Source organism: Charadrius vociferus, unplaced genomic scaffold (assembly GCF_000708025.1).
Source record: "Charadrius vociferus isolate BGI_N301 unplaced genomic scaffold, ASM70802v2 scaffold87, whole genome shotgun sequence".
Classification (NCBI taxonomy): Eukaryota; Metazoa; Chordata; class Aves; order Charadriiformes; family Charadriidae; genus Charadrius; species Charadrius vociferus.
Genome location: NW_009649314.1, coordinates 40,220 through 55,185, shown reverse-complemented (window position 1 = coordinate 55,185; position 14,966 = coordinate 40,220). Strand labels below are relative to the sequence as shown.

General features: G+C 41.2%; 1 protein-coding gene across 1 annotated transcript in view; it reads right to left on the bottom strand.

The window, feature by feature from the left end:
* The window catches only part of PDGFD (platelet derived growth factor D), a 147,023-nt gene that overhangs the window by 128,566 nt on the left and 3,491 nt on the right, over positions 1-14,966 (bottom strand). The window lies entirely within an intron of this gene.

The following is a 14,966-nucleotide window of genomic DNA, read 5'->3' as shown; positions in this document are numbered from 1 at the left end:
CAAGACAAACACAACGGCAAAGATTCAGAAGGTGGAGAGGTGTAATGAGCTCAAAAAATGCAGATTCATGTTTGCACCTACATGTTCATACAACCAGTCCTCACCCAAAAGGATCTTCCTAAGAACGCTACCACAAGATGATTAATGATGTTCTTTGCAGTTTGGGAATCGGCACTCAACCATCCCTTCTCCCCCCGCCCCAGTACTTAAAACTCTGCAGCAACCTCTGGCTCAACTTTTGTGACTGTGTACCTTCAACCAGGCGTCGCTGAGAGCTGCTTCCTTACAAGCAGTGATTTCAGGCCCTGCCAAACCTCTGACTAATTCATTCTCCATGAGTCAGAGCTCAGTGCCACTATGAGGTCTACAACAGCTGGCAGGGGTGGTACATATAATCTCAGTTGACCTCCATACCTATAAAAAAAATGCTAACACAAGATCTTGCGCAAATATATACTGGTCTAAGTCTAGGTAATAACTGCCTGAGATCCTGAAAAAAAGAAATGGAAGCCAAATCTAACCCTAAATCTGCTCTCATACCCACAGTAGTGTCAACCCTCCAAATTTTATTCCAAAAGCAGCGGTAGCGAATGTTGCTCTTGAAGCTCACACTCCCATAGTGATGTACTGGTATCACCCGCTAGTCAGAAATAACTAGTATAATGCCATTGTTCATCACTCTAAAGAAATCTTTAATCTTACCCTCAAGATGCAGCATTTTGAAGAGATCAAGAAGACCTAACCCACATTTCTTACAAAGTGATAAAAAATGGAATATTTTTAGGTACTACTCTGAGCTTGCTGTGCTACTGACCTGCTTGCCCTAGACTTGCTCTGTATTGAGTGCAAAAAGGCGGCACATGCAGAATGTAACTCATCCCACCTGAAGACAGACATCTAAAACAAATGGGACGAACGGTTCTCTGCAGGTGCCCTTCTCTCCCCCTCAATTATAAGGGAAGCTTTAACAACATGCCCCATTTTTCAAACCACCAAAGTTTGGTAAAATGAACTTTTTTCTCTATCAGTTACATTTCTACCTCATTTAAACACACAAGACTGTACCTGAGTGTAAATGTGTAAGAATCCCTTAAACATAAGGCAAACACGTACATGCACACATACACAGATGCATGGATATACAAGTACACACACACACACACACACTTTCCAAAGGCCTGCACGCCGGACCTGAGGTAAAGTGACTGACTTCATGACATGTCTTCTGATCTACTGTGGAGTTGGGAAGATGGATTTACTCCCATCGGAGAATTAAACTGGCATTTAAAGCTACTAGTAGGAAACCCAGCTTTGTATCTTTAATTTTAAGATGAGTTTTCATTTTTACTTTTCAGGCTTGTTTGTTTTAAAAGAATATTTAAAGACACAACCATTAAGGTCATATTTGTCTGCAATTAAATATAAATTAGCACAAGATCTGGTAATTCTTTCTGCTCCCTAGGAAGATGAGCTATGTCTAATAATATTTAAAGCTGCTTTGTCTCACCATATATTTATTGTACATCCTGAATTTTATGATTTTTTAAGATGTCAGAGAACATATTCATAATAATGAAAATGATTGTTTTGACCGTGATTTGCATCAAGCTGCATTTGAATAGAAATCAGAATTCAATTAAAATGTGCACATCCCAGCATTTTAAATAGCTCTTGGATAAATAAAATTACCTTAATTGTGTTGAAAGCATCAGAAAAAGAAGTAGCATAACATGTTTTGCATTCAAATCTGACTTGGCAAATAAAGGAGATACTGCCGCTTAATGAACTCTCATTGCTCCTATTCACATAACAGCGGCCATATTTCGGAAACAATTCATGGGCCCCAAAATAAAATGAAAGTGAAAATTTAAATCTTTTTGAAAGCATCTTTGCAAGTATGTTCCTATTTGTATTTTGGATGTTTTTCTCTGCAATGTTGACTTCATGCACTTGTAGTTGTTTTTTACTTATGGACTGAAAGAGAAAACAAATAGTTCTGTTTGTGTTCTGCTTGTTTTGTGGTTTTTTTTGTAAGCCAAAACTGATTTCTCAATTTTGAGTAAACTAGAAAGAATGAAAAAAACAATATTCGCTCTACACTTTCCAGGTAAATTGAAACCAAGAATAATGAAAGCAAAATTTCTGTACAGCGGCAACTGAAGTCTCAGATTTTGGCAAAAATGCCAATACCAGCATTCAATCTACTGTAAATACAGAAACTACAGGTATTTAATGAACTACATGCTGCTGTGATATGGTTGCAAAACTTGACCTGACCTCAAGACATAAAAATAGTTCTTCAATTCCATACCTAACTAAGAAAACAGCAATATTTCAAGTAGTAGAATTTGACAGATCTCAATGAAACAGCATTTTGCAGTTATGCAATACCACGTATTATATCTTGCAAAGTACTACACTTTGCTCACATCTTCAAATAAGCTGTCATGATTTCAAATGGGTTTCTTTTTCAAACTAGAAAGCATGCATTTTTGATTAACACTGCTTTTATTACACAATCGAGTCCTATATTTAAGAAAAAACTCCCTCAAAAACTGATCATAAAGAAAAATTTGCAGATTTTATGAATATTTGTGCAGAATAGTCTCCAGAGCATAGCAACCCCACCAGCATTCAGTTTGCAGTGCAACAGATGTAAAAAATGCAGAAAGTAAATAGACCTTCACAATGCTATTAATTTTATCAAGATCATATGACATCAATTCTTCAACGCAACATAGGATTAGAAAGATTTTCATTGAAATATAAAACATAATTATAGCTGAGAACAACACATTTATTACTGTAGTATAAAAGCAGCTCCAAAACTGTAAAAGCAAAACCATGTGACCTGTTTTTCTATGTCTATCAGAACAATAAAAAGTCTTGTGTTGAGTTTATATAGGAGGTTGTAGGGCCTCTTAACAAAATTGTGTAATTTGGACACCTGAATTTGGACTTAGGTCCCAGACACTCAGAGATGTGCATCGGCTTTGATCCCACACATACTACCAGGGAGAGTGGAAGACTCAGGGAACTACAGGCCAGTCAGTCTCACCTCTGTGTCTGGTGAGATCATGGAGCAGATCCTCCTGGAAACTCTGCTAAGGCACATGGAAAATAAGGAGGTGACCGGTGACAGCCAGCCCGGCTTCACTAAGGGTAAATCATGTCTGACAAATTTGGTGGCCTTCTATGATAGGGTTACAGCGTTGGCAGGTAAGGGAGAGCAACTGACATTATCTACCTGGTCTTGTGCAAAGCATTTGACCCTGTACCGCATGATACCTTTGTCTCTAAATTGGAGAGACATGGATTTGAACAATGGACCATGCGGTGGATAAGGAACTGGCTGAATGGTTGCACTCAAAGAGTTGCAGTCAATGGCTTGATGTCCAAGTGGAGACCAGTGGTGAGTGGTGTTCCTCAGGGGTCAGTACTGGGACCAGTACTATTTAACATTATTGTCGGCAATATGGACAGTGGGATTGAGTGCATCCTCAGCAAGTCTGCCAGCACCACCAATCTGTGCAGAGCAGTCGACACGCTGGAGGGAAAGGATGCCATCCAGAGGGACCTGGACAGGCTTGAGAGGTGGGCCTGTGCAAACCTCATGAAGTGCAGCAAGGCCCAGTGCAAGGTCCTACATCTGGGTCAGGGCAATCCCAAGCACAAATACAGGCTGGGCAGAGAATGGATTGAGAGCAGCCCTGAGGAGAAGGACTTGGGGGTGTTGGTTGATGAGAAGCTTGACATGAGCCAGCAACGTGCGCTCACAGCCCAGAAAGACAACCATATCCTGGGCTGCATCAAAAGAACCGTGGCCAGCAGGTTGAGGGAGGCGATTTTGACTCTCTGCTCCACTCTTGTGAGATCCCACCTGGAGTACTGCACCCATCTCTGGAGCTGCTAACATAAGGACATGGACCCATCGGAGCAAGTACAGTGGAGAGCCACAAAGATGATCAGAGGGATGGAGTACCTCTGCTATGAAGACAGGCTGAGAGAGTTGGGGTTGTTCAGCCTGGAGAAGAGAAGGCTCCAGGGAGACCTTATAGCAGCCTTCCAGTACCTAAAGGGGGCCTCCAGGAAAGATGAGGAGGGACTCTTTATCAGGGAGTGTATTGATGGGATAAGGGAGAATGGTTTTAAACTGAAAGAGGGTAGATTTAGATTAGATATCACAAAAAAATCCTTTCTTGTGAGGGTGGTGAGACACTGGAACAGGTTGCCCAGAGAAACTGCAGATGCCCCATCCCTGGAGGTGTTCAAGGCCAGGCTGGACGGGGCTTTGAGCAACCTGGTCTAGTGGGAGGGGTCCCTGCCCATGGAAGGGGGTTGGAACTGGATAATCTTTGAGGGTGTCTTCCAACCCAAACCAATCTATAATGCTATCATTCTATGAAATAAATTTATAACACTTTGTACTATCTGGAGAGAAATCCAATCTATAACTGACATAGGAACCTTCTCACTGGCTGATAATGTCATTTGGTCCATAGCAGGGATTCTTTTCAAAACAGAGGCAAATAGAAAAGGATTGTTCTGAAATTATTCTGACAGGAAGAGCTGAACGAATGAAACACAAATGTTACAGCATAGAGGCTGCATATTATCTTTTGAATGCTCTATGGAAACACAGATATTTACTCTAGAATCAAGTAATACTGCATGGCATTTGATTGCTTTTCCATAGACTAGCTGCTACACACACAGGACATACAGAATCACACAGACCAGGAACCACTGTTTCTCTCTTAGAAAAACAGGATGCAGAAGGTTACAGAATATGGTTAAGGTCTCAAAACCAGATCCTTGAGAGCACTGGATACCAGAAATATCTCCAAAGAAGCCCAAAGACATCCACTGAACACCCCCATCAGTGGCAGCATGAATGCAAGACTGAATCACCTTTGCAGCAGAGCATTTCTCCAAGGGCAGGACAACCAAAGCTGTTTGAGGTGTATTCATTACATTTTAGTTTAGAAGTTGCCATAATAATCACAGGGAGGGTTAGGGTGACAGAGCACTGGCACAGGCTGCCCAGGGAGGTTGTGGAGTCCCCTTCTCTGGAGATTTTCAGGATCCACCTGGATGCAGTCCTGAGTAATGTGCTCTAGGCAATCCTGCTTTAGCAGGGGGGTTGGACTAGATGATCTCTAGAGCTCCCTTCCAACTCTGAAAATTCTGTGATTCTGTGATAATACAGCTCATAAAAGAGTAACTCATAATTTACGTATCAGCTGCTGCCCCAGTGTTGACTGAGTGATCCTGATGGATTTGTGAGACACAATGCCAGAAACTGTCTTCTGTTAAGATTCCTGAAGCATATGTTTCTTTGCACACAGGATCGTCTCCAGCTACTGGACCTAGAGGAAAGCACATATGAAGATGCTGCCTCTCATGTTTTCTGTAATCCTTCCTCTTCAGCCAACCACAAGGGAGAAAAGCCGTAACTGTTTTATACAGTTTAACCAGTTCTGTTCCTTCTCTTCTTTACTAGAAGTATGAATCCATAGAGTATGAATCTAGGAACACCAGTTAATACCAGAAACATGGACCTCACTGAAACAGCAGTGGCACTAACAGCTTGATTCCTCTCAGCAAAGATGTCTAAAAATTGTCAGATTCAGTGTAGTGTGGAAATTAGGTGCTAATTAAGTCATCTGAATACCTGAACTTTTGCAACACAAAAGCTGTAAAATAGATTAGCATTTTATTTACCAGTCATTACTAAGAGGTGAACAGCAGCTGAAAACACACTACGTTAATAAGGTCACAATTACAGTAAATTACTTTTGTACAAAGTGAGCACAATCACGCAATATTTAAAACTGCATTATAACCAATCTGGGGAGTAAGGTGAGGACAGGATCTACACCCACCATCCATCTTCCATGGGAAGCAAAAATCGCACGCATGGACACAAAATGACACAAAAGACATATATGCCCCACGTGAGGTGCCCATGGACTCTCTCTCCCCCACGGCTCTGTGAGGAATATGGACATCAAACACATCATCTGTTTTTCTTAGCAAAAGCTGCAGTACCACATGGAGGAACTGCAAAAAGTCAAATTTGGTGACATATCAGATTGCTTGCTGGCACAGGGCTAAGCTGTGGCTTCAGTTCTTCGGACAGGGGGAGGAGGCAAGAGGGAGCCCCATCCAGTACTCACCGAAACAAGGGGATGCCTTTCCACGTTCATTAGCAAGACATGGAGCAGGTACTTCAGGTGGGAGTAGAGAATAGTCTTAACACACTATCCAACTTCTTCCACCTCTCTGCCTTAGTCATTATTTGCAACAACACCCTTTCACAAAACAAACTGTGTTTGTACACCCGAGGGGAAGATTAACTGGGAGACCAAGGCAGGGATGCAGCTCCTTCTTCCCTCGGACACTCAGTACACGGCTGGTAACGCACATGCTCAACTTGCATGATTTTACCCTCTACTCCTGCTATGTCTGGCCCTACAATGAATCTAACAAAAAGAAAGATAACACTTTTTAGTTCTTCTGTTTTCTTTATTATGTTAATTTAACAAGGCTGCATAGTGAATTCTACTTTGTGCCCAATGTGACTTTGAATTTCATTTCAAAAATATATTTCAGGTTAATCCCACATGTTTAGTCATCTGGCCATGCTGTGGGGTTGTGTTTTTCTGGGTTTTTTTTTTGTCCTGGCAAGAACTGAAATGAAAAGGCCTCTGTTGCTAAAATCCTTTATTCTTCCCTTTCTTTCTGGTTGCTTTCCTTTGCCTTATTATAAGAGCAAATATTTGGCAAAAGGTTTGTGAGGGCAGTGCTTTGTTTTCAATGTAGTAAATGTGGTGACTTGACGGGTACTAGAAATCTTCAGCTTTCGGTATTGTCAGTATATTCCCAACTTTGTTTTTCTGGGACTCAGATGTCAGCACTGAAGTCATAATTTATCACATTTTAACAGAAATGGTGCATACATACAGGAAAAAAAATGGGCATTCCATGTGAAATCGTTCAGCAACCATTATGAGTACGAACTCTTTCTTAACGTCCATCATAAGCAAGCACAGTGTATCTTGAATGTGGCATGGAGCTTTCTTACAGAAGCTCAGCCAGGTCCCCCGTGGGAGCTCCCTGGATTTCTCCCAGCCAGCTCTTTCAGCAGTCCCGCTCACGCTTTCTGAAAAGTTGTGCCAGCTGCTGCTGCACGGGTAAGAACCTCTGTCACAACTAATTCACACAGCCGCCTGGATTCATGTGCTGGCATCGGATCCTCTATTTTATCTGGTAATTTTAAGAAATTTTAAACTGGCAGAACCATCAAACTAGCAATATAACGATAATACTGTGGAGTTCATGCTGGTTTGTCTCCCGAGTACAGGCTTTGCTTTAGCCACAGTAAATGTAAAATAAAAATTAAAAATTGACAATACCGATTTATAATAAATAAGCAAAGGAAATGGTTGTCTCCTAGCCACGTGAACAGAAGGGAAGCAGAAGCCCCCCAAGGTGACAAGGCTGGCTGTCCTCTCTAGAAAGAAACAAGGCAGCTCTGGGTAATTCTGTTCTGGTTTGGCCAATCATCTTTGAAAGCTTTTTTGAAAATGAAGTACTAGAAACACATTGTCAAAAACGATGCGCACTTAAATTTGCAATCACTTCATTGCAAAAGCATATATAGAAATACATTCTGTCTCTCTTCTGATAACAAAAACAGGTGACGCTTTTTTTCCTCAGTCAATATTTTGACTAATGGCTTGCCTAAGGTAAGCTGAAAAGCAATCTACCTGACAAGGCTTGACTTTAGCTCCTGCAAGAGTTGGTGATGGCACAAAAAATAGCAGTAGCATGAGGAAATGGCACTGCCAATCCTGAGACAAAATCTTTGCACAAAAATAAAGGCAGCACCCACAAGCCTTGAAAAATACCCTGCACATATTGATAAAAAAAGCCTTTAAAGTCATTCTTCAAAAAAATAAACTGAACTGACATATCAAGTCATTATGATTTCTTCTTTATGGCCTTCCTCTATTTCCTTATGTACTACATGAAACCAAACCCAAGGAACGCGCAAAGAAACAAACCCAGTATAACAGCTTTCCCTGTTTTGTTCTGGGGTTTCTCTGGAGAGGAGACTGCTATTTAACTCCCACGGCACAGGAGTTATTTTCAGGCAAGCACATGAGAGCCAAGATATTTGATTTTTATGCAGGACATCACACTGTTGTTTTGTATGATTGTCTGTTCCCCAAAAATGGCTATCCACGGGCCCCGTTATTTTACCTCAGTATGTCACACAGCTCTGAGCCTGCAAAAAGGGTGGCAACTCTGAGCAGGAAAGCGAACAGGAGGTGGAACAGCACAGGCAGCAAGGCCACAGCACTTTAAGGATGGCTGCACCCTGGTAAGGATCTCCAGTCTTGGCCCACGTGTAATGACCGCCATGAGCAGCACTTCTGCCTCTCCAAGCTGCCAGGGCTCGACCCCTACAGTGACAGAGAAGGTATTGGCATATAGTGTTACTGCCCACAGAAAAATGTCACCAAATGCATGAACACTGCCCAATGAAGGCCTGCTACGTGTGCTGTGACCAGTTAGGGGACTGGGGAAAAAGCAGGCTGGACAAGAATGCTGATCCACTTCTCAGCCTCCTCTGCTTGCCACTGTGGGAACAATGCCGGTCCAGGACCAGTCCTCAGATGCGCACTGGAGCATGGCATGATGTTCCTCTGTGGTGCAAACAAGTTTCCTTTCCAGAGTGATGCTTGTTTCCATGTTGTCACATGGCAAAGGGAATTATTCCTTTCTTGAAGTTCGTTGGGAGCCAGGCTGCAGGTACAGGCATGGGAATCACAGAATCACAGAATTTTCAGAGTTGGAAGGGACCTCTAGAGATCATCTAGTCCAACTCCCCTGCTAAAGCAGGATTGCCTAGGGCACGTTACTTAGGACTGCATCCTGATGTAACACCAAAACCCAGCTCTGCCGTGCAGGTCCACGGACAGACCCAAGACACCCTGGCATCACTTAGGGGTGCTGCAGAGGTGGGGTTGTTGCTGCGCCCATTTCTCAGAGGCACCATTCAAGACACTCTGAGTGCACTGTGCAGTAAATGTGGTGTGCACCATCAGAGAACTGACTTTGGAGGTGCTAATTATGTAAAAGCAGATCACATATATACCAAGAGCAGCCAGATCACTACCATATGATGCAAAATTTTTCCCTCTTGCTTAGAAGAAGAGGTTAACTTTGGCTCCCACTTTCCAGGATCGAACAAATGATGGGAACTCGTGAGAAATGCATACCATATCATTAAGCTCTCCTGGGTGACAATTGTTAATTACAAACAAAAATAAAACCAAGTCTGTCCAGGCAAAGAAATGTTCTCTGCCATTATGAGGCTTGAAGGAGCAAAGAACATCTTTCCCTTCCTCCTCCTGCCAGAACAGCAGTGATACATGCAGGCATGGGGATCTGGGAGCCCCAGGTGACACCACACAGACAGCAATGAAGCAAACCAGCATCCCCAGCATCCAAACATTCAGCAACCTAACACAGCAACCTGAAGGCGACTTCTAGCAGCAAGGGACCAGGCCTACAACCTGATATAAGAAAAGAAACAGTACCGTAACTTTGGGTCTTTCCATTGATTTCAAAGCAGCAATTTCTCTGCAGGCTTCTGTCATGAGGTCTTAAACCTTTATACTGACATCTGGATGTGTTAGTGAAATCACTCCTATCAGTGTTTATCCCTGCTGAGACATCGTGATTAAGAAGCTGTGTTGGTCCATTTCCACAAAGACTCTAAAGACACTATTAACACCTACCTTCTGTTTTCGTGCAACATATCTGTCACTGGTTTGCCAAAGCAAAGGATTTATCTTTCAAGCAAATTCCTAGTTGAAAAAATAAGGGCACAACGGTACATAAAGGGTTTCCGAATTCCACAGTGCTTCTGGTAATCAACATTCTGTGTACCTATTTTTATTCCTTCTCTCTAACCAGTCTGGGTTTCTGCTTTATCCTCAATCCACTTTTATTGTGAGTCACATCAGATTAGAAATACATGCAACTATGAGAAAAATCTTCTGCAACTGTTCCAAGAAGAAACAATAACAAAACCCCATGCATATTACACTTGGAGCCTCTTTAAAACTAAAAAGCAAACAGAAACAATGCGAGACTGAAAAATACTGACAGGTTTCCTTAAGGTCTTGTCTAGAAATGTGCTGCAGCTGAAGTCTCTTGTAGGATATCCTGTGGATGACACATACGGGTGTCAGTATAGGAGCAAAAGCAGCTGGACACATAGAACCCACGAGGCTTTGTTCCGTACTTTTGCCACACAATCTGTAACTACATCAGTTACCCCATCATCTCGATCAGTGCAAAGCATCTGGATTTTTATCTGTGCATGGACACTAACTGAATATCTTAACTCTGAGTATTGTAAAGCTCACCTACATAACTCCGCATTACAAGAAAGACATTGAGGTGCTGGAGCACATCCAGAGAAGAGCAACAAAGTTGGTGAGGGGTCTGGAGCACAAGTCTTATGAGGAGCAGTTGAGGGAACTGGGGTTGTTCAGCCTGGAGAAAAGGAGGCTGAGGGGAAACCTTATCACTCTCTACATACCTGAAAGGAGGTTGTAGTGAGGGGTAGTTGGTCTCTTCTCCCAAGTAACAAGCAATAGGACAAGAGGAAATGGCCTCAAGTTGTGCCAGGGCAGGTTCAGATTGGATATTAGGAAAAAGTTCTTCACCGAAAGGGTTGTCAAGCATTGGAACAGGCTGCCCAGGGAAGTGGTTGAGTTCCCATCCCTGGAGGTATTTGAAAGACGTGTAGATGTGGCACTTTGGGACATGGTTTAGTACTGGAATTGGCAGTGTTAGGCTAACAATTTGACTCGGTAATCTTAAATGTCTTTTCCAACCTAAATGATTCTATGATTCTACAAAAAACTTGTCACTTAATTCCTAAGCATTTTCTTTTATCCTGTATTAATTCATATAAACTGTGAGCCAGACCCTGCTGCAGTGGGATCTGAAGGAAGTTTTGTCATTGATTTCAGTGCAATGAAGGTCAAGATGGCTACTTTTCAAGTTTTTCATGGACCTAGTTTAATAAATATTTTTACAGGGTCTAACATCATCAAGTCCTAATGCACAGCAGGGCTAAAATACATTGGCAGAAAGTCTGCACAGAAGGTATAAGTGTGTCCTCCTGCACCATCTCCAAGTATGCAGAGCTCTGACTGCCAAAGTAGAAATACGGGATGTTGGCCTTCACAGCGTGGGACGCAGATCAAAAAGGAAGCATGAAACTGAAGATTACTCAAGTACAATAGGAAGGTCGAGATCATGTAGGATTTATTCACTACCAAAAATATTAGAGCCAAATGCAAACTCCCAAAAGAAAAACTAGCCAGTTTGACACTGTAAACAGGACATTTCCTTAGCTTTGTAAACAGGAGATTAATTTGAAACAAACTGCCAAGTAACCTAACACAAGCCAGTATTCTAGCCAAGAGTTCCTCACCAGAAGCAGCGATGTAAGTGGCCTCTTTTATCCAAAATGTGGTATAATGTAATCAGCCTCATAAATACAATAGCAGGATTTTTGGAGGCAATTCTTGAATACAGCTTCAATCAACTAACTAAAAGGAGTACTACTAAGTTTTCCTGCATTAGTGAGCAAATTCTTACTACAGAGAATGCCAACGCAGAGCCTTCATGGTATTTCTTAGGACTCATTTAATATCCTAGTGTCAAATCCCTGCAGGTCCACAAAAACCAGAGCAGGCAAGGGCAGACAGCCCTTCTCCAGGGTAGGGAACATGCTATGAATATTGAGAGCTAACTCAAGGTTTCTCAGCTGGGTAGGCAAAACTGAACGTTGCTACACAAGGAATGGAGGAGGAAGGCAAGGAGAAGGGACACAACTGGGCCCAGAGATGCGGGAGAACCAGACTTCATGTTCCTGCTACTGCTGTGCATGGGAGAAGGAAGAGTGGGTAAGAGGAAGAGGGATATGGAGAAGATGGGAAAGGCGACCACTGCTTCTGGGAAGGATGTGCTCCACCGATCGCCACCCCTCTGTCAGCTGCAGTAGGTACCATTACAGAATCGTTGAGGCTGGAAGGGACCTCTGGAAGTCATCATTATTGCTCTGGAGGCAACAAGGAGCTGAACTTTTTGAAGCCTTTTGGACGCTGATATCGCAGGCTGCTGCCTACTTTTCCTGTGTTCAGAACCAGTCCTGTAACATATTTTATTTGCTGTTAAAGAGATCAGTCTGTAATTTGATGCAGATATATTTTAATATAAGCAAAACTATCCATATGGGAAGACTGGAGCATAAAACACAGAAACTTCTGTTGCACCTTTTGTATACATAGTACTGTTAGAGGTATGAAATGAAAGCCATTCCCTGTCCCTCTAATTTACTGTTCCCCAAAGGAGTTTCTTGCTGTGTAACTAATACACATTTTGCAGATCCGTTCCTCATATGTAATATTTATACCCACTGTAAAGAAGGAGTGACAGATGTAGTAAATTTGTATATTATTCTGTTGAAAGAATTTCTGCCTTCTATAATCCTTTGTCCTATAAATTCCTTTTTACTTAGTAAAAATATTAATCACACGTAAATTACTTTCAGAACTTCCACTCACAACCTGGAAAACTGACAAAGATTTTTAAACGAAACTATTGCTTTCAACCCAAAGTCCATAAATTACATACCTAACAACATCAGGTAAAGAGGATCTTAACTACCTCAAATAATCAGGCTCAAATATTTGTCAAACAGTTCATTGTTCAACTGGGACTTCAAAAAGTTACATTAAACATGGGGAAAGTTACATTCAACAAGCGGGGCTAGGGGGTGGGTGTTAGCATTCTAAAAAAAAATCCCAGGGTACAATATTTTTATGATTTTAAAGGTAATTTGGAACCAATTATATTGTGTGCTTAGTCTCATTTTCCTGCCCTTGTGTCCTCTGATTTATGTATCATATATGTGCGTATGTAATATCCTATATCACATAATATAGAAAAGATGCAATATATGTTTATTCTGTGTATGCACGTACATAATATTCATGCCTATGACACATATACATTATTTTTTTTTTTACTTTAAAAAAATATTTGAAAAATTTTGCAAATACTTGTACTCTTGCTAAATCATAAGATACAGTTGCCTTAACTGGACACTGTCCCACTTATGAGCTTTGTTATCACAGAAGCTTGCAGGACCAGTCCCCTTGACTGTAATGAAACTATAAAGATGCTCACAGTTAAGGACATGAAGAATGTGATTGCACTAATGATTCCCCATGAGGTTCCTATTTATGCCTATTCCTAGGTGTTCTATAAAACACAACCCCCTGTGGTACCACAGTGAAAAAACCCACATTATTTTAGAATTTTCAGCAGTGTTCCATTTCTAAGAATCAAAGCAATACAATTATCAAATCTTCTCTTTTTAAGAATTAACTAGCTTAATTAAATTTCATACAAATACATTTAAAAACCCCAAACAAACGAGAAGTGTCGAGAGACTGGCTGGAGACATTATAAGTGAAGTGACTTTCACTATATGATATACATCTGTCTGATAAAACATGCTTCAAAGCTCCTTTGGAGAATTCCTCCATGCTGCTTGCTGCCGAGTCAGGGTTGGAATTATCATGTAATATCCTTTGATACTTCAGTCCAAACAGTTAATTATACAGATAAGACACACATCAAAGTTCACAATTGTAGACCAAAGTGCATCACTACAGGTAAATTACCAAGTTGTTGGGTTTTTTTAACCTGATGACGCCTGAAACACACATTCTTTTACAAAACCTCCAAAAACAGTCAAGAAAATAATGCTTATAAAAGCAAATTTAGATATTTTCTAGTTGGCACAATTTTATGTTACCAGAGTGCTTTGAAAAAAACAGGTATACAAGCCTAGCATAGAAGAAGTCAATAAATGCATTCCAAAACTGGGGATCCTATACCACTAGTGATGCAAGAGCCATTTAAAAGTGATAGGAAAGAAACTCCCAATTATGTCTTTTCCCAAGACTAGACAGTTAACACCTACCCGGTCAGAGAATACTGCCCAAATCATCAAACACTTTTCCCTGTGCTTAGGCACAGGCTGACACAGGGAAGGAGAGGGTAGAGTTAATGGCACACATTCCTTTGGGCAGGCCATCAAAGAGCCAAAAGCTGCTCCCATTTCCCCAGAATGGTAAAGTACCATTTTTCTTTGTATTTTGGTGGTGCACAAGCAAACCGAAGTTTGGAAATTCCTAATTTTTTGGATTCAAAATGAAAACCACAAGAGCCCAGAATCTTATCTCAAGTTGCCTGATGTTATGGTTTCAAATCCACATCAGAAGATAGTGATTCCACGGCTTTTACTTGTTTTACATACTGAAATTATTTGACACTATGCTGTCTGTTCTGTTCTGCCTTTCCTTTAAACTTTGGATTGTCAAGTTTAAAATATGTATAGTGATGCGTAGTCTGAGCACACAGACTAGGCACACTTTCCTAGATTGAGCATTCATACAGATGTTTGTTCAGTAACAGATAAAAATAAGCAATTCATGTTTCAGTCAGACACTATGCAGTGAATATTACTTAGCACTTTTCATCTCCATTTTTCATCTCCAAGTACACATAAACAACCAAAACAGCAGAAACAAAGTATCAGACTTCTTGTAATTAGACGGTATTACCTGCATACTGCAAATTGGGAAACTGAGGCAAAGAGAACAATGGAAGTGTCTGGAAGCCCATTATTCTGATGAACTTCAAAGACTTTAACAGGTAATGGCGTTAATAAACACTTTAAGTAAATACCACTACATGTGCTATAAATGTGGCTGGCATCTCCAGGACACTTTCAAAAATTGATTAGTGCTGCACTGGACAGCTGAATCATCAATGCCCGTCCTTCCACTAGGACAAGAGGA